Genomic DNA, 23,406 nt, shown 5'->3' with positions numbered 1-23,406 from the left:
CTTTTGTTTTAGGATAAAATGTTCTGTAGATATCTGTTAGACCCATTTGTTTAATAACTTCTGTTAGTTTCACTGTGTCCCTGTTTAGTTTCTTTTTCCTATCTGTCCTTGGTAAAAGTGGTGTGTTGAAGTCTCCCACTATTATTGTGTGAGGTGCAATGTGTGCTTTGAGCTTTACTAAAGTTTCTTTAATGAATGTGGCTCCCCTTGCATTTGGAGCATAGATATTCAGAATTGATAGTTCCTCTTGGAGGACTTTACCTTTGATGAGTATGAAGTGTCCCTCGTCTTTTTTGATGACTTTGGGTTGGACGTCGATTTTATTAGATATTAGAATGGCTACTCCAGCTTGTTTCTTCAGACCATTTGCTTGGAAAATTGTTTTCCAGCCTTTCATTCTCATGTAGTAGTGTCTATCTTTTTCTCTGAAATGAGATTCCTGTAAGCAGTAAAATGTTGTGTCCTGTTTGTGTAGCCAGTCTGTTAATCTATGTCTTTTCATTGGGGAGTTGAGTCCATTGATATTAAGAGATATTAAGGAAAAGTGATTGTTGCTTCCTATTATTTTTGTTGTTAAAGTTCGAATTCTGTTCTTGTGGCTGTCTTCTTTTAGGTTTGTTGAGGGATTACCTTCTTGCTTTTTCTAGGACGTAGTTTCCGTCCTTGTATTTTTTTTTTCCTGTTATTATCCTTTGAAGGGCAGGATTCATGAAAAGATAATGTGTGAACTTGGTTCTGTCATGGAATACTTTCGTTTCTCCATCTAAGGTAATTGAAAGTTTGGCTGGGTATTGTATCCTGGGCTGGCATTTGTGTTCTCTTAGTGTCTGTATAACATCTGTCCAGGATCTTCTGGCTTTTATAGTCTCTGGTGAAAAATTTGGTGTATTTCTGATAGGCTTGCCTTTATATATTACTTGACATTTTTCCCTTACTGCTTTAATTATTCTATCTTTATTTAGTGCATTTGTTGTCTTGATTATTATGTGTCGGGAGGAATTTCTTTTCTGGTCCTGTCATTTGCAGTTCGGTAGGCTTCTTGTATGTTCATGGGCATCTCTTTCTTTAGGTTTGGGAAGTTTTCTTCTATAATTTTGTTGACGATATTTGCTGGTGCTTTGAGTTGAAAATCTTCATTCTTATCTACTCCTATAATCCGTAGATTTGTTATTCTGATTGTGTCCTGATTTCCTGGATGTTTTGAGATAGGATCTTTTTGCATTTTCCATTTTCTTTGATTGTTGTTCTGATGTTCTCTATGGAATCTTCTGCACCTGCGATTCTATCTTCCATTTCTTGTATTCTGTTGCTGATGATCGCATCTAAGGTTCCAGATTTCTTTCCTAGGGTTTCTATCTCCAGCTTTGCCTCACTTTGGGTTTTCTTTATTGAGTCTACTTCCTTTTTTTGGTTTTGAATGGTTTTATTCAATTCCATCACCTGTTTGGTTGTGTTTTCCTGCAATTCTTTAAGGGATTCTTGTGCTTCCTCTTTAATGTCTTCTACCTGTTTAGCAGGTTGTTCTGTATTTATTTAAGTGAATTATTAAAGTCCTTCTTGATGTCCTCTACCTTCATCATGAGATATGCTTTTAAATATGTGTCTAGCTTTTTGGGTGTGTTGGGTTGCCCTGGACTGGGCAAAGTGGGAGTGCTGGGTTCTGATGATGATGAGGGGTCTTGGTTTCTGTTAGTAAGATTCTTATGTTTACCTTTCACCATCTGCTAATCTCTGGAGTAGTTGTTATAGTTGTCTCTCGTTAGAGATTGTTTCTCTGGTGATTCTGTTAGCCTCTATCAGTAGACCTGGGAGACTAGCTCTTTCCTCTGAGTTTCAGTGGTCAGAACACTCTCTGCAGGCAAGCTCTTCTCTTACAGGGAAGGTGCACAGATATCTGGTGTTCGGACCTCTCTCCTGGCCAAAGATGAAGGCCCAAAACAGGATCTTTCCCAGAAGCTGTGTTCCTTTGGCCTGTTACAGAAGCTGTTAGCTTCTGTAGTCCACACTCTCTCCTGTGCAGACTACTTTCCTTGGAGTCTCGGGAACCAAGATGTTTCCCTCTAATGCTGTGGCAGAGCCCTCCAGGGCCAGGTGGACACCTATCTTCTGGCAGGGAAGGTGCCTGGATGTCTGTAACCCGAAAAGGGGGTTGCCTCAGAAGCTCCTCAGATCCTGCCTGTCCCAGAAGCTGTTAGCTTCTGTAGTGCACACTCTCACCTGTGCAGACTACTTTCGGTGGTATCCCGGAACCAAGATGGTTCCCGCAGATGCTGAGTCTAAGCCCTCCCAGGCCGGGCAGACACCTATCCTCTGGCCAGGAAGGTGGCCGGATGTCTGGAGCCTGAAAAGGGGGCTGTCTCAGAAGCAAGTTCTTATTAATGGGGAAAAAAACCTTTCAATTATTCAACCCTTGTTTATATTGGTATTTTATGTTCAATATAGAAGAATCTCTAGCATTTTTGTTCTTCCAAGTCAGTTTATTAATAACTACTTAATCTGGGATGTCATGAGCCCTTTATGAAAATCAGTTCATCAACCACCTCCTGAAGATCTCCACTTTTGTATTATATGCAATACAAAAAGAAATAAATACAGTAATTTTCATTGGGACCTTTTACTAGTGGCTTTCTCGAGACCTATATTTGATTCATTTATTTCTACTCTGTCTTCAGCATCCAGGTCTCTGTTGTATAACCTTGACATTTACTAAATGTAATATTTTAATTCAGATATTCCTAATAGTAGCAAACAAGTTACAACCATATGCAAATCAAAAAAAAATCTGTCGTCTTTATAAGCACTGTTTAAAATTTCCTACACACTATGTAATTTTGGACTTATCCAAAGTATATGAACAGTGTTTTCAACTCTGTTTTTCCACTTAATATTGTGCATATCTATGAGACACTTCACTGTCACTTACAAATTGAGTACTGATGGAGCCGGATATAGGAAGAATATTGTACTTAGTATTCCAAAACCACTTTGATGATACACTATTAAACATTGTAGTAGGAAAGGCTATAATCAGAGAAAACAACATAATCAATTAGTGGGGGAGACATAGGCACATCACAATTATTCAGCAGGCAACAAAAAAGCCCAAAATGAAAGAGAGGTATACTGGAAAACTGTCTGGATCTAAATAGAAGAAACCAAAAATAGGAAGTGCTTGGCTCAAAGGTTCTACTGACGTTTTTCTCTGTTGGTAATATAGTAAGAAGAATGTAAAAACAGCTTTTTCTGACATCTTATTTTCAATATTTCTGCTTCCTTAAGGGAAGCCAGGGTGGAAGGGTTGAGGTATGAATCAGCAGCACTGATGGAGATCACCATGGTAACAGCAGGATTTGATGTGCATGCCTAGTTATAAAACCTCTTTCCTGATTGGATCTGATTCCATTCTCTATTTGAATACACATTCAATCAGAAGCAAGGATAGCAAATAAATTTGTCTGCAGGGGAAGATTTCATCAGTCAGGCTGCTGGTTATACTCCAGGACTTATCTGGTCCTGGATATAACCACTGCCAGACTGAATGGTGCTAAAGAGAAGGGAGAGTGGAGAGTGCTGTGTCACTGTCAGCAGACAGAGCCAGTGGAAAGCTGGGAAGCCTGTGCTTATTTATTTCAGTCTCCATGCACTGGTTGCTTAACTCCATGTTTCATATTGTAGCTGTCACCCCCATATGAGAAATTCAGGTATTTGATTTGAAATGTTACTTCCTTGTTTCTTTCATGTTGAGCTGTGTCTTTTGAAGATAAAATACAAAATTCAAGCTACAGCTTGTGATAGAGACTAGGTAATATCTCGCATCTTCACGTCTTTCATTCCGCTACTGAGAGAACACCTTTGGCAGCAAATATCCTCAACTAATCACCCTGAACACTCGGAAAAATCCAGAGTCATATCATACAGTACCCAGAATCAAAGTACTCTTCGGAGAGTGATTCTTTAAACCTGCTGCCATTGTTCGCAAAAGGCATCCATAGGTACAACATAGTTTAATGTGTTGTTATTGTTTTAATTCATTAGATTGTCTAGGTGGTCATTTTTCCAAGTCTGGCTTTTGCTACATCACAGTTCAGGGGGTCATGAACCCTTTAAGGGAATCACTAGATCATATTTTGTTGACCTCTATCTTTGAATTACAGCATGTAACAGAAGGAAATGGAGACAGTTATTTTCATCGTGACCTTGTACTAGTGGATACCTCTAGACCTATATGCTTTTCTGGTAATTTGCATTCTGTCTTTAGTGATACAGTTTTTATGGTATAACCTAGATATTTATGAAATTCTCTTACTGTGGTGAAGATATTCCTGACAGTCTTAAATCCCTTATAATTATACATGCATCAGAAAATATCCTGGCACCTTTACAACCCCATTAATTGTACCAAATACACTATGATCTGCTTTGAATATTCACATCATATAAACGTTGTTTTTAGCTCTGAATTCCACCAAATAGTGTGGAATTATATGAGACACTCCAGCATTTCATACAAACTGAGTATACTTGGAGAAATCCATGGGCAGAATATGGCACTATAATTCTAACAGCTCTCTTATGGTTATAATAGTAGATATTATATTTTCTAAGAAATCCTATAATCAGAGTTTACAACAGAAGCAATTGATGAAGGAGACACAGAAATCCTGCTATTAGTCAGCAGGCAGAAAATTTGCATGGTAAAAGTAACAGTCTTTTTGGTTCAAAAAGAAACAGAACGTCTTTGGCAAATGGCTCGGATCTAGGCAATAGAAGCCACAAATAGGAACATCTACACGATTTCACTGACTTGTATTTCTTTTGGTCATAGTAGATAGAAGTATTTAAAAATAGTTTTTCTGCCACTCACTTTTGGTTTTTCTATTTCCTAAGGAAACTTAGGGAAGAGGGTGGCAAGAAATGAATCCACAAAATGATGGAGATCTCCAATATTACAGCAGATTTTGATATCCATGCCTAAATATGATATTTCTCTCCTGATTGGGTCTGATTCCATTCTCAATTTGAATGCACATTCTCAATCTATTAGAAGAAAGAGAGCAAATTAATTTGTCTACAAGGGGAGATATGGTCAATTAGGCTTGCTGGCTTTGTTCTAGGATTTTTATTTCTTTTTATTGGTTTCTTTTCATTTATTTATTTATTTATTTTGCGACAAGGTTTCTCTGTATAGCTCTGGCTGTCCTGGAACTCACTTTGTAGACCAGGCTACAAAGTGAGTAGACTCAGAAATCCGCCTGCCTCTGCCTCCCGAGTGCTGGGATTAAAGGCGTGTGCCACCATGCCCAGCTTCTTTTCATTATTTACAATTCAAATGTTATTCCTATTCCAGGTCTCCCTTTGAGAAATCCCCATTCCCATCTCCTGCCCCCTTGCCTCTATGGGAGTGGGCCCCCAAGCACCTACCATCCTGACACTTCCCTACACTGGGGCATCAAACTCCCTCATGCCAAAGACCACTCCTCATACTGATGTCCAACAAGTCCATCCTCTGCCACATATGCAGCCAGAGCCCTGGGTCCCTCCATGTGTTTTCTTTGATTGGTGGTCTAGTCTCCTAGAACTTCCTGGGTATGTGTTGTTGAAACTGTCGCTCCCACCATGGGGATGCAAAGGCCTATATATCCTTCACTCCCTTCTGTCACTCCTCCATTGAGGTAAACATTTTTTGCTGCTATCCACGTTCAATTTTTTTATTTCCATAAGGGAACCCAGGGAGGAGGATTTGATGTACGAATCAGCAGCACTGATGGAGATCTTCAAGATTTCAGCAGGCTTTGATGTCCAATCCTAGATACGATATTACTCTCCTGTTTGGATCTGATTCATTCATCATTTGAATGCATCAATCAAAAGCAATGAGAGCAAATAAATTTGTCTTCTGGGAAGAATTTGAACCATCAAACTGTTGGCTATATTCCAAGACTTAGCTGTCCTGGATGCAACCTGTATGGGCTAAAGAGAAGGGAGAGTGAGTGCTTCTGTAACTGACAGGAGACAAAACCAGTGTAAAGCTGCAGGGACAGTGCTTGTTTGTTTCAGCGCCTCCATGCTCTGATTCCTTTGCAACTAGTTCCTGTAAAGTTACTCTTACCACATTTTATACTGTTATTATTGCTTTAATTACTAGATTGTCTAGATGATTACTTTTCAAAGTCAGTTTTGTGCTAAATAACTGCTTAGGGGGGCTATGACCCCTTTAAAGAAAGCAATACATCATATTTTGGTGATCTCCACTTTGGTATTAGAGCATGTACAAGAAGAAATTGAACACAATGCTTTTTCAGTATGACTTTATTCCAAACACACCATGTTTTGTTGAGAATATTCACCAGTATGTGGACATAATTTTCAGCATTCAAATCCACATAATATTATGCAATTGGATGAGGCACACCATCACTCCATGTAAACAAAAACTGAGTAGGTGTGGAGCAGGGAATGGACACCTAGATATACGAATAACTTCAAGTGTCCAGTGACTTGTTATTCTGTTGGTCACTGTAGAGAGATGAATGTAAAAACAGCGTTTCCTGCCAGCCACTTTATATATATATATGTATTTTTGTTTCCATAAGAAAACCCAGGAGGGAGGGGGCCAAGAGGTGAATCACCAGAACCTAATGGATCTCCAAAGTTACTGTAGGACTTGATGTCCATGCCCAGATATGAGCTCTCGCTCTTGATTATATCTGACTCTATTTTCTATTGGAATACACATTCTCCATCAATTAGAAGCAAGGAGAGCAAATAAATTTGTCTGCTAAGAAGGATTTGATCAGTAAAATCCTTTGCTGGCTATACTCCAAGTCTTATCTGATCCTGGATATAACCAAAGCAAGGTGATAAAGAAAAGGGAGAGTGCTGGTGTCACTGTCAGCAGACAGGGCCAGTGGAAAGCTCCAAAGACTGTGCTTGTTCATGTCAGAGTCTAAAAGCACTGGTTGCTTAGCTCTTTATTTTGTACAACATTTCAGGCATCTGCTTTGGAGTTTGACTTCCTTGTCTCAGTCATAGAGGATGTGTCTTCTGCAAAGAAGTTACAAGATCAATCTTCAGCCTTTGACACAGACTAGGGAATTTCTGACATTTTTATATTCTTAAATAAGACACTGTGAGAACTGCTAGAGCAGCAAATGTCCTCAGCATCCCAACCTGGATTCTAAGAATAATCAGATGTACCTAACAGGAACAGAGACCACAATACCCAGAATCAAAGCAATAATAGGACAGTAATGCTGGTAACATGCTACCATTAATGGCAAAGACATTCAAAAATACAACCATTGTTTATGTTTATTCTGTTATTGTTTTTTTTTTTTTTTTTTTTGGAGTTTACTAGATTTTCTAGCCTGGTTTTTCTTCCAGGTCAGTCTTTTGTTACCTAATTGCTCAGCAGAGTCATGAGTCCTTGAGGGAAATCAATTATGGCCCGATCATGATCATTTCCACCATGGTATTACACCAAAGGAAGTATGTCCACATTACACCAAAGGAAGAAATGGACACATTTTTCATTGTGACCTTGTACTTGTGGATACCTTGAGTCAAAAGATAAAAAAGATTTTTTTTTATTCTGTCTTTAGAGATCAGGTCCCGCACATTTATTCTGAATATTTATGATACTGTATTACTTTGATTAATATATTGTTAATATATTCCTGACAGTAGAAAGCACATTAGAGCTTTATATGTATCAGAAAATGCCATGACCTCTTTAATACAACACAGTAAGGACTTGAAGAGTGTTTGTAACCCCAGAGGAAGAACAACAATATCAAGCAAACAGATCCTCCCACAGAACTCCTTCAGACTAAATCACCAACCAAAGCGTATATATTGAGAGCCCGATGTCTCCAGCTTCATAACAAGCAGAGGGCAGCCTTGTCAGGCATCAATGGTAGAAGAGGCCCTTGGTCCTGAGAAGACTTGATTCCCAGTGTAGGGGAATGCCAGGGAAGGGAGGTGGATTTGGGTGGGAGAGTAGGGGAACAGATTAATAGAAGCAGTGAGAGGAATTATTGGATAGGGGATTTCTGGAGGGAAAGTAGGGAAATGATATAACATTTGAAATCTAAATAAAGAAAATATTCAATAAAAATTGAGAATGAACCCACACATTAAAAGTTCCACAAATACCATATTTTGATGTGAATAATGACAGCAAATAAATATTGTTTTCATGGCAGGAAAAATGGCCACTTTCCTGAAAGCAATATACATATTCAATGAAATCCCCATAAAAAATCCAACTCAATTCTTCATGGAGTTAGAAAGAGTAATTCTCAAATTCATTTGGAAAAAAGAAAGGATAGCAAAAACTACTTTCAACAATAAAAGAACCTCTGGTAGAATCACCAACCCTGATCTCAAGCTGAACTACAGAGAAATTGTGATAAAAACTGCATGGTACTTGTACAGTGACAGACAGGCAGATCAATGGAATTGAATTGAAGACCCAGAAATGAAGCCACACACCTATGTCACTTGATCTTTGACAAAGAAACTAAAACTATCCAGTAGAAAAAAGACAGCATTTTAAAAGAATGGTGGTGGTTCAACTGGTACTTAAAATGTAGACAAAGCAAATTGATTCATTCTTATCTATGTGTCCAAAGCTCAAGTCCATTTGGATCAAGGAACTCCACATAAAACTAGATACACTGAAACAAATAGAAGAGAAAGTGGGAAATGTCTCAAATACATAGTCATAGGGGAAATGTTTTGAGCACAACACCAATAGCCTATGCTCTAATATCAAGAATTGAAAAATGGAGCCTCTTGAAACTGTAAAGGTTCTGTAAGGCAAAGGACACTGTCAATGGGACAAAACCCACTGCAGATTTTCATACCAAGTGAGTATACATGGAGAAGGGCATGGGCACAATATTATACTTAGTATTAATGAAAGCTTTGATGACACAGGAATACACATTATATTTTCAAAGAAAGGCTATACACAGGGCATACAATAGATAAATTGCAAAAGAAGGCAAAGGCACCTCAAAATTATCAGCAGGCAGCAAAAATTGCAGCATAAGATACAAGTCAGTTGGTTTAAAATTAAACAGAGTATCTCTGATAAATATCTTAAAGCTAGTTAGAAGTAGCCAGAAGTAGAACCATCCACAAGGTTCCACTGACTTGTTTTTTCCTTGGTCAGTGTAGGGATGGAGGTAAAGTGAAGTTTTTTTTTTTTCTGCCATTTTTTTAAAATTATTATTATTTTGCTTTCTTCCAGCAACCTAATAAGGAGTGTGTGAGGTATGAAACAGCAGCGCTGATGGAGATCTCCAAGGTTACTGCAGGCTTTGATATCCATACCTAGATATGTGATCTATCTCTCCTGATTGGAACTGATTTCATTCTTATTTGAATGCACATTCCCAATCAATGAGAAGCAAGGAGAGCAAATACATTTGTCTGCAGGGAAGGACTTGATCAATCAGGCTTCTGTCTATATTCCAGGACTTATCTGGTTCTCGATTTAACCAAAGCCTGACTATTTGGTACTAAAGACCAGGAAGCTTACTTCCTGGTCTGACAGGAAATGGAGCCAGTGGACAGCCACAAGAGCAATGAGAGTGCTCGTTCGTTTCAGGGCCTCCATGCCCTGATTACTTGGCTTCTAGTTCCTGTACAGGGAATGTCACCACATGTGAAATTCAAGCTTCATATTGTAACAGAGACTTGAAAAATTTTTACATTTTCACAACCTTACGTCAAACACTGTGAAAAATGTGGAGACAAATGTCTGCAGCATACCGCCATGGAATCTCTGAAAAATCTTGATGTAACTAATAGACATACATACTACCATATTAAATTAAGCATCATTGGGACAGTGATGCTGGCAGCATGTTCTCATTAATGGTAAAATATGTTCAACAGTTAAACCATTGCTGATAGTGTTATTATACGTTTAATATACTAGAATCTCTATCATGTTTGTTCTTCCAAGTAAGTTCATTACTAACTACATGCTCACAGGAGTCATGAACCCTTTATGGAAATCAATACATCATCCAACCCCTGTAGATCTCCACCTTGGTATTACATTCAGTATGAGAAAGAAATGGACATAGTAATATTCATGTGGACCTTTTACTAGTGGATCCCTAGAGACCTAGGTTTTTCCTCTTATTTTTATTCTGTCTTCAGAGTACAGGTTTCTGTGGTATATCCTAGATATTGATTAAATATATTACTTTGATTCATATATTCCTAAGAGTAGTAAAATAATTAAAACTTTATATGCATCAGAAAAAGTTCTGGCATCCTTCAAGTACATGTTACATTTTGCTACATACTATGTATTGTTCAGAATACCCCCAGTACATAAACAGTGTTTCCAATTCTGAATGTCACTTAATATTGTGCATATTCATGAGATACTCCAGTGTCACATGCAAACTGTGTACTTGTGGAGTGGTGTATGGGAAGAATTTTGCATTTAATATTGCAAAAACTCTTTGGTGTTACACTATTACATGTTATTGTAATAGGAAAAGCTATTTACTCAGAACATACAACAGAAGTAATTAGTGAGGGAGATGCTGTCACATCACAAATAGGCAGCAGGCAACAAAAATTACAAGATGATTGTCAGAGTCAGAAAGGCTCAAAATGAACCAGGAAATCTGGCAAACTTGTAGATCTAGGTATAAGGAGCCAGCAAAAAGAATAGTTCCCAATTTCCACTGAATTATTCTGTTGGTTAATATAGTGAGAAGAATGTAAAAACAGCTTTTCCTGACATCCACTTTCTATTTTCTATCCATAAGGAAACACATAAAGGTGGGGGTCAAGAGATGAATCAGCATCATCTAATGGATCTTTAAAGTTACTGCAGGATTTGATGTCCATGCCTAGATATGAGATCTCTCTCCTGATTGAATCTAATTCCACTCTGTATTTGAATGAATATATATATGGAAGGAATATTGGACTAGGGGTTACTGGGTGGAAAAAGGGGGAGGGGGAATAACCAATAAATTAAGAAAAGAGCCGATAAAAATAAAACAAATAATAGAATAGAAAATCCACACATTAAAAGTTCTACATATACCATATTTGGTTGTGAATAACCACAGCATATAAACATTGTTTTGAACACTGAATAGAGTGAAATATTTTTCAGATTTATGGGACACTACAGCTCTTCATAAAAACTGAGTATAGGTGCAATAGGGCATGGGCAGAATATTAAAATTAGTGTTAAAACAACCCTTTGTGGAAGCATGAAAATTTAATATAAACAATAAATTATCAAGGAAAGGCCATGCACAGAGCATATAAAAGATAAACTGGAAAAGGACAAAATGTCACATCACAAGTGGAAAGCAGGCAGCAAAATTGCAAGAGAAGAGACACTGTCACTTGGTTCAAAAAGAAACAAAACATCTCTTGCAAATAAATTAAAGCTAGGAAGAAGGATCCAGAAATTGAACCATCCCCCAAAGTAACGTACAGTAACTTGTTTTTCTGTTGGTCATTGTCGAATGAAGATGTTAAAAACAGGTTTTACGACCATCTACTTTCCATTTCTCTGCTTCCTTCTGGAAAGCCAGGAAAAAGAGAGTGAGGTATGAATCAGCAGCACTGACGGAGATCTCCATGGATACATCAGGATTTTACATTCAACCCTAGATATAATATCTCTCTCCTGATTGGATCTGATTCCATTCTCTATCTTAATACACATTCTCAGTCAATCAGAAGCTAGTAGAGCAAATACATTTCTCTGAAGGGTAAGATTTGATTAGTCAGGTTGCTGGCTATACTCCAGGAATTTTCTGGTCCTGGATATAATCACTGCCTGACTGAATGGTGCTAAAGAGAAGGGAGAGTGCATGTGTCACTGTTAACAGATAGAGCCAGTGGAAATCTTCAAAGTCTGTGCTTGTTTATTTCAGAGCCTCCATGCACTTATTGCTCTGGTCCTTGTTTAGTATTGTAGCTGTCACTCTATGTTTGTCTTTCTATGGGAAATTCAGATATCTGATTTGGAGATTGACTTACTTTTCTCAGTCATGCTGTGATATGTCTTCTGCAAAGAAGATACAAGATTCAAGCTTCAGCTTGTGACAGAGACTAGCAATTTTTTTTTACATTATCAGAACCTTAGGTCAGAAACTGTGAGAAATGCTGTGGAAGCAAATGCCTGCTACATACCAGCATGGAGTCTCTGAAAAATCTTGATGTAACAAATAGACACAGATACTACCTTACCCAGAAACTAAGAATCCTTGGGGCAGTGATGCTGGCAGCATGTTTTCATTAACGGTATGAATACTCAACAATTCAACCATTGTATATTATGTTATTTTATGTTTAATATACTAGAATCTCTAGCATGTTTGTTGTTCCAAGCCTGTTCATTAAAAACTATGTGTTCAGTGGAGTCTCAAGGCCTTTAGGGAAATCAATACATTAGCAATTTCCTGAAGATCTCCACCTTGGTGTTACATACACTATAAAAAAATGAACACAGTAATTTTCATGGGGAACTTGTAATAGTGGCTCCCTTGAGACCTATATTTTTTTCTGCTATTTCAATTCTGCCTTAAGAGTTCAGGTCACTGTTGTATAACCTTGACATTTCTAAAATGTATTACTTTTATTCAGATATTCCTTCCAGTAGTAAACAAATTACAATTGTATATATATATATATATATATATATATATATATATATATATATCAGAAAAATTTCTGTCTTCTTTACAAGCACACTTCAATTTTCCTTCATACTATGTATTGTTGGGATTATCCACAGTATGTGAACAGTGTTTTCAACTCTAGATTACACTTAATATTCTGCATATATATGAGACAGTTGTTTATTGTGTTATTGTTCTTGTCCTTTACTAGATTTTCCTGGCTGATATTCTTCCTCATTGGTTCTTTGCTATATAACAGCTCTTTAGAATCAGGGGCCCTTTACAGAAATCAATAGATAATGTCCAGATCATCTCCAACTGGTTAAAACACAATATAAAGGAAGAAATGGATACAGTACATACATACAAATACATCTTGTACTTGTGGATATCTCGAGTCCTAAAATTTCATGTTATTTTTATTCTGTGTTTAGAGATCAGGTTTCTGTCATATAGTCTGTATATTCATGAAAATGTATTATTTTGTATAATTCATTGCTGGCAGTAGAAATCACATTAATCTGTATATGCATGAGAAAATGTCATGGCCCCTATCAAACCACACATTATATTTTCCTACATACAATGTTTTGTTTTAGATAATCACAGCATATAAACAGTGTTTTCTACACTGAATTTCATTTAATGTTGTTCAGATTTTTGATACACTTCAGCTTTTCATGCAAACTGAGGACTTGGGGAGCAGGGCACGGGCAGGATTTCAAACTTAGGATTCTCTTTGAGGATACACTATAAATCATTATTGTACTAGGAAAACTATAATCAGAACCCTCAACAGAAGCATTCAGGGATTTAGATTCACGCACATCACAATTATTCAGTAGGCAAAAAAGATTAAGAGAATAGTCACAATCATAATGAGTCAAAGGAAACAGAGGACCTCTGGCAAGGAGTGTGGATCTAGATAGAAGAAGCTAGACATAGAAAGAGCTCAAAGGTTCCACTGACTTATTTTTCTGTTGAATAATACAGTAAGAAGAATGTAAAAATAGCTTCCCCACCCCCATCAACTATCAATTTTTCTGCTTCCTTCAGGTAACCCAGAGTGGAGAGACTGAAGAATGAATCAGCTGCACTGATCGTGATCTCCAAGGATCTGATATCCATGTCTAGATATGTGATCTCTCTCCTGATTGGATCTGACTCCATTCTCTATTTGAATACACCTTCTCCATCAATCAGAAGCAAGAAGAGCAAATAAACTTATCTGGAGGGGAAGATTTGATCAGTCAGGCTGCTGGTGATTCTCCAGGACTTATCTAGTCCTGGATATAACCACTGCCAGACTGAATGGTGCTAAAGAGAAGGGAGAGTGCTGTGTCACTGTCAGCAGACACAGCCAGTGGAAAGCTGGAAAGCCTGTGCTCATTTATTCAGAGTCTCCATGCACTGATTGCTTAGCTCCAAGTTTTTATAGTAGCTGTCACCCTATAGGAAATTCAGGTATCTGATTTGAAGTGTGATTTACTTTTATCAGTCATGAATGTTTGTGTCTTCTTCAAAGAAGATACAAGGTTCAAGCTTCAGCTTATGACACAGACTAGGGAATATCTGACATATTCAGATATTTTTGTTGGCTCCTGTGAGAACAACTGTAGCAGGAAATACCATCAATTAACCACCATGAAACCTCTGAAAAAGCCATAGTTAGATCATACAGTACCCAGAATCAAATTACTCTTCATACAGTGATAATACCCTGTTGGCATTAATGGCAAGGGGCATTTTTAGATACAACCACAATTTATCATGTTATTATTGTTTTAATTTACTAGATTGTCTAGGTGGTCATTTTTCCAAGTCAGTTTTTTGCTAAATAACAGTTCAAGGGATCATGACCCTTTACGGTAATGACTATATTATATTTTGCTTATCTACACCTTGGTATTGCAACATGTAACAGGAGAAAATGGACAGTTATTTTCACTGTTACCTTGTACTAGTGAATACCTCTAGACCTATGCTTTTCTGCTTATTTGCATTCTGTCTTTAGAGATCTATACTTTGTAATATAACCTGTATATATATGAAACTGTCTTGCTGTGTTGATGATATATATTCCTGACAGTCTTTTTTTTTTTTTTTTTTTTTTTGGTTTTTCAAGATAGGGTTTCCCTGGCTGTCCTGGAAGTCACTTTGTAGACCAGGCTGGCCTCGAACTCAGAAATCCACCTACCTCTGCCTCCTGGAGTGCTGAGATTATAGGCGTGCACCACCATGCCCGGCTTTATTCCTGACAGTCTTAAACAACTTATAAGTTTATATTCACCAGATAATATAATGCTCCTTTACAACCACATTGATTGTACCAAATGCACCATGCTTTGTTGTGAAATTCACATCATATAAATATTGCTTTCAACACTGAATTCCACCAAATATTGTTGAATTGTATGAGACACTCCAGCATTTCTTACAAACTGAGTATGCTTGGAGAACACCATGAGCAGAATATGGCACTTTAATTCTAACAGCTCTCTTATGGTTACAATATTAGGTATTATATTTCCTAAGAAATTTTATAATCAGAGTTTACAAAAGAAGTGAGGGGTGCAGGAGACACAGAAATCCTGCTATTGGTAAAAAAAAAAAAAAAAAAAAAAAAAAAAAAAAAAAAAAAAAAAAAAAAAAAAAAAAAAAAAAAAAAACAGAACCTCTTTGGAAAATGGCTTGGATCTAGGCAAAGTAGATGTAGGAACAGCTCCATGATTTCACTGACTTGGTTTTTCTCTTGGTCATTGTAGATAGAAGTACTTAAAAACAGTTTTTCTGCCACTCACTTTTGACTTTTCTTCTTCCATACGGACAATTAGGGAGGAGGACAAGAAATGAATCAGCAGACTGATGGTGATCTCCAATATTATAGATGGTTTTGAAGTCCACACCTAAATATAAGATATATACTGATTGGACCTGTTTCCATTCTCAACTTGAATGCACATTCTCAATAAATAATAAACAAGAATAGCAAATAAATTTGTCTGCAAGGATAGATTTTATCAGTGAAGCTGTTAGCTATGTTCTGGGAATTTTTATTTTCTTTTTCTGGCTTATTTTTAATTTACAGTTCAAATGGTATCCCTATTGCAGGTCTCCCCCCTGGAAACCCCCAATCCCACCTCCTCACCTTGCCTCTACTGGGGTGGGCCCCCAAGCACCCACTCACACACTGCTACCTTCACACTCTGGCATTCCCCCTTGGATTTGAACTTTCAAACTGCAGGCTATATTCCAGAACTTATCTGTCCTAGATGTAACCAAAGTCAGACTGTATGTTGCTAAAGAGAAGGGAGAGTGCTTCTGTAACTGACAGGAGAAAAAAAACAGTGGAAAGCTGCAGGGACAGTGCTGTTTTATTTCATGCCTCCATGCTCTGATTCCTTGTCCACACACTCCTGTACAGTTACTGTCACCACATATGAAATTCAGGTATCAGCTTTTGGAGTCCATTCCTTTATTCAGTCATGCTGGGCTGTGTCTTCTTCAAGAATATACAAGACACAATCTTAGATTTTTACAGAGACTAGAGGATTTTTGACATTTTCACAACCTTAGGTCAGACACTGTGAGAAATGCTGTGACAGCAAATGTCTGCAATATACCACCATGAATTCTCTGAAAAATCCAGAGTCAGACCGTACCATACCCAGAATCAAAGCAATCTTTGGATAGTTATGCTTGTAATCGGTTTCCATTAATGGCAAAAGACATCCATTGATACACACATAGTATATACTGTTATTATTATTATTTTAATTATTAGATGAATGCTTTTCAAAGTCATTTTTGTGCTAAGTAACTGCTTAGGGGGCTATAACCCCTTTATGGAAATAAATATATCATATTTTGATGATCTCCACCTTTGTATTAGAGCATATACAAGAAGAAAATGAACACAGTACTTTTCAGTGTGACCTTGTATTAGTAGATACCTCTAGACCTGTGTTTTTCTGGTTATTTGTATTTTCTCTTTATGTCTCTGGTATTATCTGGATATTTGTGAAACTGTCCTAATTTGGTTAAGATATTCCTGACAATCTTAAACACCTTACAATTGTAAATGTCACAAAAAATGTCCTGACCCCTTTATAACAACACATTAATTATTCCAAACACATCATGTTTTGTTGAGAATAATCTCAAGCACATAAATATCATTTTCAGCATTCAATTCTACATAATATTGTGCAATTATATGAGGCACTCTAGCATTTCAGGTAAACTGAACCTGAATATGTGTGGAGCAGGGAATGGACAGAATATGACACTATAAGTACAACAACTTTTTTATGAATACATTATTAGATATTATTTTTCTAGGAAAGTCTATAATCAGAGCATACAAGAGAAGCAATTGGTGAAGAAGACACAAGCACCTGCCAAGTAATTAGCAGGCAGCAAAAGTTGATAGATGAGAGTCCCAGTATTTTGAGTAAAAAAAAAACCGAAAACAAACAAACAAACAAAAAAACAGAGCTTCTCTGGCAAGCTGCTTGGATTTAGGATGAAGAAGATAGAAATATGAATAGCTCTAATGGCCCAGTGACTTCTTATTCTGTTGGTCACTGTAGAGAGATGAATGTAAAAAACAGTTTTCCTCCCAGCCAAGTCAAAAGCAAGGAGAGCAAATAAATTTATCTGCTAAAAAGGATTTGATCTGTCAGGATTCTGGCTCTACTCCAAGTCTTATCTGGTCCTGGATATACCCAAAGCAAGACTGAATGGTGCTAAAGAAAAAGGAGAGTCCTTGTGTCACTGTCATCAGACAGAGCATGTGGAAATCTCCAAAGACTGTGCTTGTTCATGTCAGAGTCTCCATGCACTGATTGCTTAGCTCCCTATTTTGTACAGCATTTCAGGCCTCTACTTTGAAGTTTGACTTCCTTGTCTTAGTCATAGAGGGCTGTGTCTTCTGCAAAGAAGTTATAAGATTCAATCAACAGCTTTTGACAAAGACTAGGAATTTTCTGACATTTTTATATTCTTAGATCAGCCACTATGAGAACTGCTATGCCAGCAAATGTTCTCAACATACCACCTTAGAGTCAAAAAAAAAAATCAGTCGTATCTAACAGACACAAATACTACCAATATTACCATATCCAGAACCCTATCAATCTTGGGACAGTGTTGATGGTAGCATGTTACCATTAATGGCAAAAGTTATTCAACAGTGCAACCCCTGTTTATTCTGTTATTGTTTTTGTAGTATACTAGATTTTCTTGCCTGTTTTATCTTCCAAATCTGTTCTTTGCTACATAACAGCTCAGCAGTCTTGAGACCTTTAGGGTAGTCAAAACATCATGTCCTAATTATCTCCAACTTAGTATCACACCATGTAAATTAAGAAATTGTCACAGTAATTTTCATTGTGACATTATACCTGGGATACCTGGAGTCCTAAGATTCTATGTTATTGTCATTGTGTCTTTAGAAATCAGGTCTGTATCATATATCATGGATATTTATAATACTGTATTACTTTGACTAATACATTCCTGACAGTAGATATCACATTACAGCTTTAAATGCATCAGAAAATGTCATGACCTCTTTAAAACCACTAAGTAAGGAATTGAAAGTGGTGGGCAACACCATGGGAAGAACAACAGTATCAACCAACCAGATGTCCCAGTGCTCCCAGGGACTAAACCTCTAACCAAAGAGTACACATGGAGGGACCTCTGCCTCCAGCCTCATAGGTAGCAGAGGAAGGACTTGTCAGGCATCAATGGGAGGAGACACCCCTTAGCAATGAAAAGGCTCAATGTAGGGGAATGCCATGGTGGGGAGGCAGAACTGGGTAGATGGGTGTGTCAGGGAACACCCTTGTCGAAGCAGTGGGAGGTGAGATTTGACAGTGGATTTCTGGTGGGAATCTGGGAAAGGGGATAATATTTGAAATGTAAATAAAGAAAATACCCAATAAAAATAGAAAACATCCTCACACATTAAATGTTCCACATATACCATATTTTGATGTGAATTATCAGAGCATGTTAAGATTATTTTCAGCAGTGAGTTGAATGTAATATTTTTCAGATTTCTGGGACAAAGCAGCTTTTCATACAAACTGAGTACACGTGGGGTAGGACATGGGCAGAATATTAAACTTGGTATTAAAACAATGCTTTGTTGAGGCACAAAGGAACATATTTTCAAGGAAAGACTATACACAGAGTATAGAACAGTTGGAGTGGAAAAGGAGACAAAAGCACATCACAACTGGACATTAGGCAGAAAAAATTACAAGATAAGAAACACAGTAAGTGCCTCAAAAAGTAACAGCATCTCTGGCAAATAACTTAAAGCTAAGCAGAAGGAGGCAGAAATAGAACCACTACCAAGGTTCCACTGATTTGTTTTACTGTTGGTCAGTGTAGAGAGAAGAAGGTAAAGACATTTTTTATTGCCACCCACTTTCAATTTTTCTACTTCCTCCTGGAACCCAGGGAGGAGGATATGAGGTATGAATCAGCAGAACTGATGGAAATCTCCAAGTTTACTGCAGGCTTTGCTGTCCATGCCTAGATATGAGATATCTCTCCTGATTGGATCTCATTTCATTCCTTATTTGAATACATGTACTCTATCAGTCAGAAGCACAGAGAGCAAATAAATTTGTCAACAGGGAAGGATTTGTTTAGTCTTCTGGCTATAATCTAGGACTTATGTGGTCCTGGCTATAACCAAAGCTGGACTGTATGGTAATAAAACAAGGCAGACTGTTTCTGTATCTGTCAGGAAATGGAGCCTGTGGAAGGCTGCAAGGAGAGTGCTTGTTTGTTTCAGAGCCTCCATGTTCTGATTCCTTGGCCACTAGTTCCTGTACAGGGAATGCCACCACATGTAAAATGCAGGTGTCAGCTGTTGGTGTCCATTCCTTGCCTTAGACATGCAGGGCTGTGCCTTCTGCAAAGAAGATATAAGATTCAAGCTTCAGCTTGTGACAGGGCAAGGGAATTTCTGAATTTTCTCAATCTTAGGTCAGACACTTTGAGAAATGTTATGGCAGCAAATTTCTTCCACATACCACCATGGAATGTCTGAAAAATCTTGATGTAACTAACACATACAAATACTACTGAAGAGATATGGGAAACCTGCACATCAAGTCCTGCACTCTATTGACCTTGTGGAGCCAAAGCAGCTAGCTCTATGACCTCCTCCCACCAGGGATGCAGTTGATGCTGACTTTGGGAGTACATATCCCAGCCTCCCTGGTTCAGTTTTCTCTTGTTCTTGAGGAAAAAAATAACTAACCAAACATGCTTGAATAAGATTAGTGCCCCACTTTTTGGCCATGAGGTAATTAACTGTTTCCATATAGCTGTGGCCATTTGAAAATATACACCAACTTATGATAGCACAAATTACTTTTCTCAGGTCAGAGATCCCTTTCCAGCTGCTTGGTTCAGCCCAGCTGTCTCAACAAATGTTTTCACGTTTAAAGGTCAGCATTCCTTTACCCTCTCACGTAATGCCAAAGCTTATAAACCCCAATTTTGCATTTTTCCTATATAAACCCCCTTCACTTAGACATGGCAGTTCACTCACCATCAGGAAGGTTGGTGGCCCAAGCTTGATCTTGAATAAAGTCCCTCATGTGATTCCTAGTGGTCTCTTTGAGATTTTTACAATCTGGGTACAATATTTGGTGCATTAGCTGGCATCATCCAAATTTCCAGGACCCCTAACCCAGAGGGTCTGGCACTGGCCAGGTAAGTGTCTGTCACTTTATGTATTGTCTATGTTATTGCTTTTTTTTTTAAGCCTTGAGGTGTCTGTATGAGTGGCAAGAAGTGCTTAAGGCTAAATGTGCTTGGTGGTCACAATTGCAGGGGTCAGGACGAATTTACTGGCCCCAGGTCCAATGTGGATGAGGTACCCACCTGTCAGTTAGAAGAATTTTGGGAAGAAGAGAGCTCCATTGTCAGTTGCTTTCAGTTTCTGAAATGGGAATCTGTGAGTCTGAAACTTTGGAATAATTTTTGTTTTCAGTCTTTGAGTGGCTATTTTTTGCCTATTCTGTTCCTTGTGTTGTTTGGTTGTTACTTGTATTAGACTGTGACAGGATGCCATGGGACAGACTGTTTCTCACATTAATCTTATTCTGACTTATTTTAAGGAAATTAGGGCTAAGGACCACTTATAACAACTCGGAGTGTCTATCTTTTGATACTGCATGGCCACTAGATGGGGACCTTTTATCTCCCCAGGGTGTCAGCAGTAGAAAATAAAGTGTTTCAAAAGTCTTACCTCTTTCTCCCTGCTGAGACTTCTTTGTCATCAGGAATGGTCTCAAAGTGACAAGAAGCAACACGAGCTGAGCAGACTGGAGCCCCACAGCCAGTTCCATCCTTCTTGGTGGCATCAGCGTTAAAGCTGGAGATGGCTCAGAGGTTGACCTCTCTTCTAGAGAAGCTGAGTTCAATTCTCAGAAATAACTTGGTGATTCCCTCCCCCCCCCCAGGACCAGCTCGATGTTTTACAGCTCACACAGTCTTATCACAGTTGTCCTCTCTCCCTCTTCTGAATGCACACTGCACACTGCACACTGGCATCCAGGAAGCCATAGAAATTCTAAGGCTGGGACCTCCTATGGCCCTAACCAGGCTTTTCCTGAGTTTAGAAGTGAATTTCCAGTGAGAAGGGTCCAACACCTGGACAGACTGGACAGTAAAGGCCCCCAAGTGGGGAGATGTATCCCTCACCAGAGCTTGCAACAGATTCCTGGTCCCTCATTTTGTTCAGTAAATGGCTATTTCTCTTGCCTGAAGAAGTGCTTGCTCCCTGTCTGAACAGATATTGTCTCTGAGTTATAAAGAGATGGTCCTCACTGACACTATTCTGCCACACTGAGCCCTTGAGAAGCAACAACAATTATCTATGTGCCTTATGACGCTCAGTGCAGATACTTAACCCTCAGAGCTCTTACAAGTTCTTTTCACCACAAACAGGACATGAAACTGACTCTAGGCCCCATAGGGAAGCTACCCAGATTGGGACTCAGCATGGTGGAAGGTAAAGAATATCTCCAGATTTACCACCAGGCTCTTTTATCAGGTCTCAATAATAATTTGGCCAAGGTGTAGATATGATATTAGACAGGACATTGATAAAAATCCAGCGGCATTTCTTGAACATGTCATAAAGACTATATGTGTAAGGCTATGCACACATAGACCCTGAGAAAACAGAGAATTCTAGTAAGGTTGCCATGGCTTTCATCAATTAGTGAGTGCCAGACATTAGGAAGAAACTACAGATTCAAGAAAGATTAAGAAAAAAAATCATTGAGGAATCTAGTGAAAGTTCCCGAGAGTACAGAAGAGTAAAGATTAAGACAGGAAAGGCATTGAATAGAGATTTGGTTAGAGTTCTCCTAGCCAATAAAGCCTCTGATTCAAGAGAAAGGAAATTCTAAGCTTCAATAGATGGCTGGAAGAGGGGTAACTAAAGATGTCTTACAAATTCTAATACTGTAGAAACTATGGGAGGCTTATTGTCAAAGAAACTGGACCAAGTAGCAGCAGGATGGCCACCTTGCATGCTTATTATTGTAGCTACATTACATTGGTCAAAGATACAGATAATTTAACTTTGGGACAGAATGTGATTGTGACTAGCCCCATGTAATTAAAGGGTACTAAAGCAGCCTTTTTATTTATGGCTCAGTAATGCCTACATGATTCATTATCAGACTTTACTAATCAGCACTGGCCCAGTTATTTTCTAGTTGCCTGTTTTCCTGAACCCTGCAACTTTCCAACCTGATCCTGACTTGGACTGTCTATTCCATCAATGTGACATAGTTTTGACCTAGATACACAGTACCTGACCTGAATTGAGAAATATTCCTTTGTCAGAGACAGAGCATACCTGGTTTATGGACAGAAGCAGCTTCATCCATGAGGGTCAGAGGAGAGCTGGGGCAGTGGTGACTACAGAAATGGAGGTAATCTGGACTCAGTCTCTTCCCCCATGAACTTTACCTCAAAGGGCCAAGATAATAACATTAACACAGGCCCTCATCATGTTAAAAGGGCTTGTTGTTAACATCTCCAGGGATATCTACATATACACTTAGACTGCTTATGTGCATGAAGCCATTTACCAGGAAGGAGGGCTCCTAACAGCAGATGGGAGAATTGTCAAAATAAAGATAAAATTCTACAGGACACCAAAAGGGAACCAATTTTTAGAGTTAACAACCTGGCAGACAGGCTTCAATGGAGACAGCTTTAAAGGAAACAGTCATCTCTAGATCGGCCACTGTCCTACCTGAACTACCCAGAGTAACTGATACATACAGAAAAAAAATATTAATTGGGCTGGTGGAGATCTACTGAAGGTAAGTTAATATTACCTAACATTTTAACAAAAACTTTTGTCAGAAATATCCAGAGTCATTCACATGTATATAAAATGAATGACAAACACAATTAGACATTTGAAGAAGATGTCTTTCAAGGATATACAAAGTACTCTTGAGGATATAGTGACAAACTTTAAAGCTTTCTAGCTGAACAATACTCTCAGCAATATCCAAACATTCAAATTCCTGACTTTGACCTCAAAGAGAGCAGAGGCCTACTGGGAAAATTGATTTTACAGAGAGAAAGCAGGGAAGATATAGATATAAGTATCTGCTGGTATTTGTGGCATTTTCTCTGGATGAACAGAAACTTCCAACAAAGACAGAGA

The 23,406-nt window shown here is 38.2% G+C and overlaps 1 long non-coding RNA gene across 1 annotated transcript in view; it reads left to right on the top strand.

Moving 5' to 3' along the window:
- LOC115031483 overlaps positions 1 to 14,481 on the top strand; it is an 88,227-nt gene extending 73,746 nt beyond the window's left edge. Inside the window, exon 3 of the long non-coding RNA XR_003837100.1 lies at positions 13,734 to 14,481. This is a non-coding gene — a long non-coding RNA (uncharacterized LOC115031483). The remainder of the gene's footprint in view (positions 1 to 13,733) is intronic.
- Positions 14,482 to 23,406: the final 8,925 nt, after the last annotated feature.

Source organism: Mus caroli, chromosome 7 (genome assembly GCF_900094665.2).
Source record: "Mus caroli chromosome 7, CAROLI_EIJ_v1.1, whole genome shotgun sequence".
Taxonomy (NCBI): domain Eukaryota; kingdom Metazoa; phylum Chordata; class Mammalia; order Rodentia; family Muridae; genus Mus; species Mus caroli.
The sequence above is the reverse complement of the archived record's forward strand: the minus strand, read 5'-3'. Positions and strand labels throughout refer to the sequence as shown.